This window comes from Gracilinanus agilis, chromosome 2 (genome assembly GCF_016433145.1).
Source record: "Gracilinanus agilis isolate LMUSP501 chromosome 2, AgileGrace, whole genome shotgun sequence".
NCBI classification, from domain to species: domain Eukaryota; kingdom Metazoa; phylum Chordata; class Mammalia; order Didelphimorphia; family Didelphidae; genus Gracilinanus; species Gracilinanus agilis.
In genome coordinates, this window is record NC_058131.1 from 81,349,941 (window position 1) to 81,359,812 (window position 9,872).

General features: G+C 38.1%; 1 pseudogene; it reads right to left on the reverse strand.

Annotated features, from left to right (window-relative positions):
* Positions 1-8,116: 8,116 nt before the first annotated feature.
* LOC123233313 lies at positions 8,117-9,276 on the reverse strand (annotated as a pseudogene).
* Between the last annotated feature and the right edge of the window lie 596 nt (positions 9,277-9,872).

The following is a 9,872-nucleotide window of genomic DNA, read 5'->3' on the forward strand; positions in this document are numbered from 1 at the left end:
CTAGAGTTTGACCACTTCTGTCATAACCAATAGTACCTCTCTACCTAACAAGGAAAACTTTTAGGAACATCATAGCCCATATGGGGAGTTAGTTATTCTTGATCATAAGGGCAGACCAGCATTTTGAATCTTTGGGCTAATGCTTTCTTTAGGGATCTGCAACCCAATTGTTGGCATTCATACAGATAGGAAGAGTAGATATGAAACTAGAGTCATTCATGCTCCCCTTTTCCCCCCTTACATCACAGAGATCTGACAAGCTATGTTCTGAATTGGAAGTACCAGAAGCCATCCACTCCATAGCTATATTCCTGTATCTTGCTATGCATTAAAATTTTTATTCGAGGAAACAATCTATTTCCATTGAATGGTGTCTTTACAGAAACAAAAATAATCATCTATTTAGAAAACATTGTATCTCTTAAAATATGCTTTCTAAGTGATGGGAAAAAATAGCATCTCACCAATCTTTGAAAGACAGATGATCAACAGCGATCAACCAATTGTACTCTTCTGTTCCTCAGTTTGTTGCCTAGTATGTCGTGATCTTTATTGCTTGGTTTAGGTTTCCTCCTTTCCATCATTGTTATTTGTGCTTAAGTGAATTACTATTTATACTTAGTTACTGTCCATTTTGGTAATCCACAGGAGGTTTTCTGCTCCACTGGTGATACATGCTCACCAGTTTAAGAGAAGACAGTTATGGAGAGATGGAATGAAGGCATATGCAATTTAACTGGATCCTTCCTGCATGAGTCTTCCCAGCCCTGCAAATGGTCCATAAGCTAATTTACTCAGGAATATTCAATTAAGATTCATTAAATAGTGACTACTCTAGGATCACTGGGCTAAACCCTAAAGGGGACACAAATTTTTAACAAAGACTCAGTCCCTCTCCCCTTGTATTTCAAAGTCTAGTAGGAGAATAACACATATATGTAATATGTGCATAATGCACACATACGTAATGCGCAAAAATGAATGTCTAAAAGTCCAAAGTGTGATATTAGTTCCAAGGAGAAGATTATCATGGCCTCGGGGATCAGGAGATTAGACTGGGAGACTGGAAAGGAAGAGTGGGGAAGACTTCACAGAAGAGCTGGCACTGGTTGAGGTTTTAAAGGATAAGCTATAGACTCATCAGTGAAGAGGGGAAGGAAAGATGTTCTAAGAATTGTTAGTTCATGGCTCTTCAATATAGCAGTCCTTTAAAGATTTTAACACAAGTAATTCTCTTCCTATTGTTCCCCTCATATTTCTACTCCGACCTAAATGTGCCTAATTGCTCTCCATGTAGGATAGAATTCAAGGTCCTTTACCATACACATTACACTCCGGATGATCTCCATCTTGTCGATGTCCCTCCCAAACAATGGCACTCAGAATTGAACACAAATCATTATCACTTTACAAATGGGTATTTGTGACTTCAGTATGAACTTTGACATAGAAGAGAACTACTAAAAATATGGAGGAAAATTTGGTTTAGTATTAAAGAACAGAAAAAAAATGAATGCCTTTCAGACTACTCAAAAGACTCACTTTTATTTTTTCATTAATATGGATATCCTTTCCACATGGAAGGGGTTAGGGGTACGGAGTTCTAGTGATTTGGAAGATCCATGTATAATTTTTGACCTTCCCTTTGTACCAGAGAAGAAATATGAATTTTTTTAATTTTTCTTTTGTGAGGTATTTATAGAACCTTATTGTAAAATCTGGGTTAAATATTTGGTCATAGGCTATATATAGGTCAATATTAAGTAAACTTACTGTGTGAAAAAGAAAGAAGTAAAATTTAAAAATATGAAAATTTTAAGAATGAAACAGATTTGAGGAGAATAATATTGAACATACTGCATATATAGCAAAAGACATTAAAAAAAACATTTTTTTAAAATTCCCTAGTACAATTTACCATTAGCCTATGGTATACCTTTATAATCTAAGTTTTTACTTATTTTAACTTAAAAAAAAGAAATTGTTTATTTTTTGTGGTATTAAAAGGTAAAATATGTTAATGTTATGCAATACTATACATATATTTTGTGCATTTATGACTAGCTAAGCTTTTTTCTATGTTACCTGTTGACCCTCGCATGTCATCTGAAGCTTCCACAACCCCCCCCCCCAAATTCCTATTTAATTTCTCATTCCAAGCCATGATATATTGAAACCTCAATTCACAGTATGGGATACCTGTACAATATTTGAGAAGAAAGTTATTGAATATGGAGAGCCCTGAATTGCATTAGAAAAAAAAGTGAAAATATTGTATGTAAAAGGAAAGGAAATGACTGTTGATTAATGTGAAAATCATTTCCATCATCCATTTTTGGACTATTAAACTCAGAAACTGGAGGACACTAATCTCTATACATGAATCCCTATGGGCCATGTGTTCACTTAGTTTTAAAATGTAATATTACCCGTGTTTTATCATATTTTTATTTTGCTAAATATTTTATTCTGTTTCAGGATATATGTATGATATCTCTGCTGCAGAGGGTGAGTATCTTATGAGAGTACTATTAGATATGTTATCCTCCTGAATGTCTCAAATGCCAGACCACCACAGGATATCTTCCATGAGATCCACAACTATTGAAGTATGGCATGGAAGACAGCGCACCTCTGGCACTTTCAAATTGTGTGATCATGGGCAAACTACTTAATCTTTGGAATCCCCAATTTTTTTCAATTTCATTCTTGTAAAATGACATAATACCTACCTCATGAAGCTGTTATGAAGCCTGAATGAGATGTAATCAAAACAATATGGAAACTTTAAAGAGTTACATCAACATCAGCCACAGTGTGATCTTTTGCTATCAAGATGGTGGAGAGGCAACATCCCAGAGGGAAGAGAGTTCACCTGGAAGTCTGGAAAACCTCAGTTCAAGTCCTGAAATTAGTTCTAAATGATTGTGTCTCCCTGAGAAAATCCCTCAGCATCCCTAGTCCTCTCTCTAAGACTGCAAGTTATAGACCAGGTACCCTCCAACACTGGTAGAGGGAGTTTTTTCATCCAAGAGTTATTTTGGTCAATGAAAGAACAGGCTCAGTCCCCATCTCTATCCATATTATAAAATGATATAAGAGATTCCTAGTCCTGACTCCTCTCCTCTTCTTTCTGTTTCTTTATAGATCACCTCACATTTGTAGAAAGATAATTTCAAAAGGTCAAGAGCCTTCCAGGAGTCTATCGATTTTCTTTCTCTCTCTTTTTTAAATTTAATTTTAATTTTTTAAAGATTACAAGTCAATAATAATTTTAATAATTGTTTTCTGACATTTTGTAATCCATATTCTTGCCCCCTCCACAAAATGGCAGTTAATATAAGTTCTATATGTGTTATCATACAATACATATTTCCATGTTCATCATGTTACGAAAGAAGATATTGCTTACACTAGAGAAAAATTCATTGAGGAAATAAAGTGAAGAATGGTATGCTTCAATCTGCAGTTCATTCTGTTTGCAGTGGGTAGCCTTTTTTCCTCTGGAATTCCTCAGAGTTTTCCTAAATCCTTGCACTGTTGATAATAGTTAAGTCATTTGCACTTGGTCATCATACTTTAACGCTATTACTGTGTACAACATTCTCCTGATTCTGCTCATTTCACTTTGTATTATTTCATATAAGTCTTTCCATTTTTTTGTAATCATCTTATTCACCATTTCTTATGGAGCAATAGAATTACATTACAATCATAAACTACAACTTGTTCAGCCATTCCCCAGTTGATAGACACCCTTTCAGTTCCCAGTTTTTTGCCATCATCACAAAAAGACCTGTACAGGTAGGTTCTTTTCCCTTCTCTTTGATCTCTTTGGTGTAAGTAGTGGTATTCCTGGGCCAAGCTTATCTACTTTCAATCATGGTAGTCAGAGACTCTCAAGGTCTTTTTCTAGCATCCTTCTACTAATAAAGGATTATTCTTTGGTATGTGTGTGTGTGTGTGTGTGTGTGTGTGTGAGAGAGAGAGAGAGAGAGAGAGAGAGAGAGAGACAGAGAGAGAGAGAGACAGAGAGAGAGAGAGACAGAGAGAGAGAGAGAAGAGAGAGAAGAGAGAGAGAAGAGAGAGAGAGAGTTTGCATGGATAGCTATATACAATTGTCAAATAGTTTTATTCTTGGCTTTAAACAAAAAGAAAACAATTCCACCTCCTGTTGTTTTTTTCCTAAAACATATGATCAGATACACATGCAAATTTTAAAATAAGTTAAGGTTTACAGGCAAAGCCCTTATTTCAAATGACAAAGAGGGGAAATTTCAAATCTGTCTAATCCTAGCTTCCCAGTGATCAACAGGAACTCATAGCTTCCCTGATACAAAGGCCCTCAAATTTACAACCAAGAGAAGAGTCTCATTGTGAGACCAGAGCCTCAAGTTCAGGAACTTAGCCTCTATAGGAAAGCACTCATTTTAACTAACGAAGCTCAGGGTCGTTGGCCTCTCAAATGAAACAGATAAGGCAACAGAGGGTTCTTGTCAGAAACAAATGTTATGTCTTTCCCTACTGAAAAGCTTAAAGATGTTATCAGCAAAAGTCTAGTTGGGCCTAAAATGGGTCCCAGAGAAGTAATATTAACCAGGCTCCTGGCAGATCATTTATTTATCTCACGCTAAATTCAATAAAGAGACCCATATATAAGTGCGGGAAAATAATGCAGCTGCTGGTAATTTATCATTGGATGGAAAGTCATTGTTAGCCTTATCTCTCCAATGATGTTCTATTTCCAACTGGTAATGAATTATGGGGCTTGCCACATCTCTCCTATGTGACAGGTCAGCAGAGCCTAGCTGGGCACCTTACTGTATTTATGCAATCGATAGACGATATGCCAAGAAAACATTGGCAGCCTGTTTGGGACTCTGCCCTCCGTGGGGCTGTGGGGGTTCTGCATCAACCTTCTGGGGTGGTCAAGACCTGGAATGGCCCACCCACTCAGCTAGAGGAAACACTGGGGTTGTTTGGTTACTTTGGGGTGTTTTTTCTTTATTCTTTTGGGGGGGGTTGTTTTTTTTTTTCCCAAAGTGTGTTCTTTCTTCTTCCCTATTCCACTTTTTGGGAGGAAAGAAAGAAAACCCTTTAATTAGGGAACATTCTGTTCCTTTAGAAGCTGACTGAGCTCTTCTTTATTAAAGAGGCTTATTAAACCCAGTGTTGGGAGAGGCGATGGTGGTGGCAAAGGGGATTCAGGGAAGGTGGCTTGTATGTTAGAAGCCAAGAGGGTAGTTTCTTTATTGGGAAATGATGTGAATTTTAATGATTTAAAACATGCCAGAGTTGATCCTGTTAACTGAGGTGGGGCTAAGGGCATTCTTATCTCTGACACATTTCTAAGACTTATTTGCCTGGACTCTAATTCTGAGTCCTCTGTTCTGGGAAACGGTGGAATAGATCTGATTTTTCATGGAGTAGGAGGAGGAATTAGCCACTAAACTCTTGGTTTTTCCCTCAGTTATAGGGAGGGGACATTTGTCTTCCTCCTGAATTCTATTACAGTGCTTATATTACCATTCTTCCTGCTCTCTCCTCGAATTCTCTCCCCTCCCCTTCTCTTTCCTATATTCCTCTCCATTCTCCTGTCTTCTCTCCTCTTCTGCCCCCTGTTGCCCTCTTCCCTTCTTTCCTTTCTTTTTCAACCTTCCCCTTCCCAATTCTCCTCCTTCATTTCCCTTTTACTCTTATTCTCCCCTCTCCTTCTCTTTGCTCTCTTCTTGTGTCAACCTACATAATTCATTGCCCAAATCCCCTCCCCACTCCTTGTCTTTTCTCTCTTGCCCTCCCTTTTGAGTGTCCCAGACTTAAGTACTATCGTCACAGGGGAGAAGGAACTAAATGTACAGTCTAATAGATGGGTTATACTGTTCTGTCCTTTCATAAGGACCACAATGAATCCTGTTCTTCTTTTCATAGGTGAGATGCAGGATGATTTATCCTTCCCAAGATAGAGTAAGGAAGAGCAGAGCAAATAAGGGCAAGGCAAGGAATGACAGGGAAAGGGAAGGACAGAAAAGCGATGAAAGAGAGAGGAGTGAAAGGGGTAAGAGAGATGGACTGAGTATTTAGGAAGCCCTTCCACTACAGGATCAGAGAGATTTCTGTATTCTGTGAGAGGGCTTCCTCTCTTACTAGTGGAAATGCCAACATGTCAATCGATCATAAGCGCTTACTATATTAAGAGAAGTAATTCTTGATTGGAGTTAGTGAAGGGAAGGGTAAATCATTAGAACATGGTCTCTCGGGCTCTTTTAGAATAGGAACATCTCTTTTTCTTTATACTTTCTTGGTATCCTCAGCTCTTTAGTATAGTAAACATTCAGTGACACTTGTTGACTGACTAGAGGACAGACCCTAATGAAAAGTTTCATTTGTAGAGTTCTCTACGTCTGGGAAGCAAAAGTCAGGTCTAGGGGGCCTCTGGGCTTCTTGCTGAAAGAAAGAATAGAGCTCTAAGGCCATATTTCAGAGAAAAGGAGAGGGGAGGAGAGGGAAGCAGTTGATTAGAGCTAAGAAGTATAGCTTTGAAAAATCAGTCATATTTTCCTTCCTCTATTTCTCCATTATGGATGTACACTATAAATGACAGTTGATTGAACTCTACCTGAGTTCCATTTCTACCTCAGGATACTCATTAGTTGTATAAACCTGGGAAAATTATTTAAATTCTCCGGGCTGCAGTTTCTGCTTCTGTACAACGAGGGAGTTGAACTCCATGTCATCTACTAAATCCGAACAACACAATTTCTGAGTTTGATAAAATCATTGCTCTCTGTTGTAGAGGATAAAGCCTTTCAGAGAGGTGATGCTCTTGTCAGACAGTGTTAGATATTGTTCTTTTTTTAATAAATTTAATTTTTTCCAAGTAACATGTAAATACAATTTCTTAATATTCATTTTCTGACATTTTGCAATCCATATTCTATTTCTCCCCCCACTGTTCCCCCCTCCCTAATAAGGCAGGTAATATGATAAAGGTTGTACAGATATTATCATATAATACATATTTCTACCATGTTGTAAAAGAAGATATTTATAGTGTTCATTAGAGAAAAATTCATGGAGTAAATCAAGTAAAGAATATTATGTTCCAATTTGCATTCAGCCTCCATCTATTTCTTCTATGGCAATGGATATCCTTTCTTTGTCATAAGCCCCTTGTACTTGTCCTGGATCTTCGCCTTGTTGATAATAGTTAAGACATCCATAATTGATCATCATTCATTATTATTGTTATATGTACAATACTCTCCTTGTTCTGCTCACTTCAATTTGCATCACTTCATAAGTCTTTCCAGATGTGTGTGTGTGTGTGTGTGTGTGTGTGTGTGTGATTGTCTTGTTTGTCATTTCTTACTGAATAAAGAATTCTATTACAATCATATACTCCCAGTTGTTCGGCCATTCTCCAACTGATGGACATCCCTTTAGTTTCCAGCTCGTTGCCACCACAAAAAGAACTGCTAGAAACACTTTTGTACAGCTAGAATGCATTGTTGTTTTTTTAATCTTAATTTTTTAAATTTTGAATATTTTCCCATAATTGCATGTTTCATGTTCTTTCTCTCTCCCCTAAACTTCCCCACCCCCTGTAGCCAACGCACAATTCCACTGGGTTTTACATGAATCATTGATTAAGACCTAATTCCATATTATTGATAGTTGGACTAGATCTACATCCCCAATAATATCCCCACCAGCCCATGTGTTCAAGCAATTGTTTTTCTTGTGTGTTTCTACTCCCACAGTTCTTCCTCTGAATGTGGATAGCGTTCTTTTCCATAAGTTCCTCAGAATTGTCCTGGATCATTTTGTTGCTGCTAGTAGAGAAGTCCATTACATTCTATTTTACCACAGTATATCAGTCTCTGTATATAACATTCTCCTGGATCTGCTCCTTTCACTCTGCATCAGTTCCTGGAGGTCTTTCCAGTTCACATGGAATTCCTCCAGTTCATTATTCCTTTGAGCACAATAGTATTCCATCACCAACAGATACCACAGTTTGTTTAGCCATTCCCCAATCAAAGGACATTCCCTCATTTTCCATTTTTTTGCCACCACAAAGAACACAACTATAAATATTTTTGTACAAGTCTTTTTCCTAGAATGCATTGTTTTTTATTAGGTTGCTGTCCTTGATCTGGTAGCCCTGACCAATCTTATTGATTTTTGTTGATTTCAGTGTGATTGTGGGAACCCTTTTGATTAACTTGAGCCATGGAGAAGACCATGCAGGCGAGATGCCAAGCTCAAATATGTGCCACCTTATTCAAGCCTCAATAGGTATTTGGGGGTAATTTCTTTATGCACCAGTGGCTGGTGACATCTTTCTAACCCTTGTCCTTGGTCACACCAATAATACCGATTGTCTTATCTTTCCCAAACTTTGGAAAAATGGGTACCTGCTGCTCAAGCTTCTCACAGGTCCAGTACAGTTTTTCAGACACACTGCTGCCATTCATTATATGAGACTTCTTTTGCTTCAGAGGGAGTAGGCACATCCCAGTATGACAATGACTCATATCACCTGGCAATAATTCTTCATGCTGTGGAAGTCTTTCTCCAGCTGCTTCTTGCCATCACCATCCTGCCATTTCTGTAGTAGTTGCTGAAGACTTTCTTCTTGGACTTATGCCAGTTCTTATAGAATTGTCTCCTATTCATCACTGATGTGCTCAGCAAAGATAGTTTTGAAGCTCCAGAGTCTCTGGGGGTTTGCATGTAGTCCTCAATGCCCATAGTGGACTTGGGAGGCAGTTTCACAATGGTGATGACCTGGACCACTTCCTTCTTGTTAGCCTCTGAGTTAGGTCTATCCATTTCTCAAAGGATGAAAGTCATGCCTACCTTATAGCCCAAAGAGGCTATCAGGTAGATGCACTTGCTGGGTCATCCTCATCTATAACATGAGAGAGTTGAATTCCAAGTCATCTGAAATCATTTCCAGTTCTAAATCAGTAATCCCGTCATTCCTCAATGGCTCTGATGTTAGAAATGAAAACAGATTAAGGGACCAAAATGGAGAGAGAGCTGAGGAGTATTGGACTCAGTAACCTAAACTCTAATTTTTGATGATTGGCTGCTGGTGGTCCTCCTATATGTCTAACACTGTTTTGTTGTCAAGGCCATATTCAGGAGGGATGGGAGGACTACCAAGCCTTTTCCTGACTCAACTGTTGGTATCAGCTGTGAGTTCATGTATTCTGATACTGAGTCATACTGATTGGACTCGCCATACTTCTTGGACTCAATCATGGCCATGCAGATACTGAATAGATGCATTATTGCATATGGAGCCCATCTAATATACTTCATACATCTTCTAGGAAACTAGCATAAGGCCAGGTATAGCATTTGCCTGTTGAGAAGTAAACTCTCCTGCATCTAAATAGTCCTGTTCTGGGCACAGCATTTGGTATTTTGAGGCAGGGGAAATGGGAGTGGGCTAGATATCAAGATCTACCCCCAACTCACTATGGAACCTGGGATGCCTTTTCTGAGCATGAGCATTCCCATCTTTTAAATAAACAAGTTGGAGTTGAACTAAATTTCCTTCAAGCACTGACTTTCTTAAATCATGTTCTAAAATCAGTTAAACATTCATTCTTTTCTCTATATTCTCATAGCACTTTAGTCAAATCAAATGAGATTCAAAGAGTTAGAATTTGTAAAGCAGTGTCTGGTACATAACAAGTACCGAATAAATGCTAGTTCTTATACCTTATTTAGAAGTTGTTTATACCTTGTGTCATAGGATCATGAATTGAGGGCTGGAAGGGCCCTTACAAGCCAACTAGAGAATCAATCAATCAATCAATCAATCAACATTTTTAAATGCCTTCTATGTGCCAGGCATT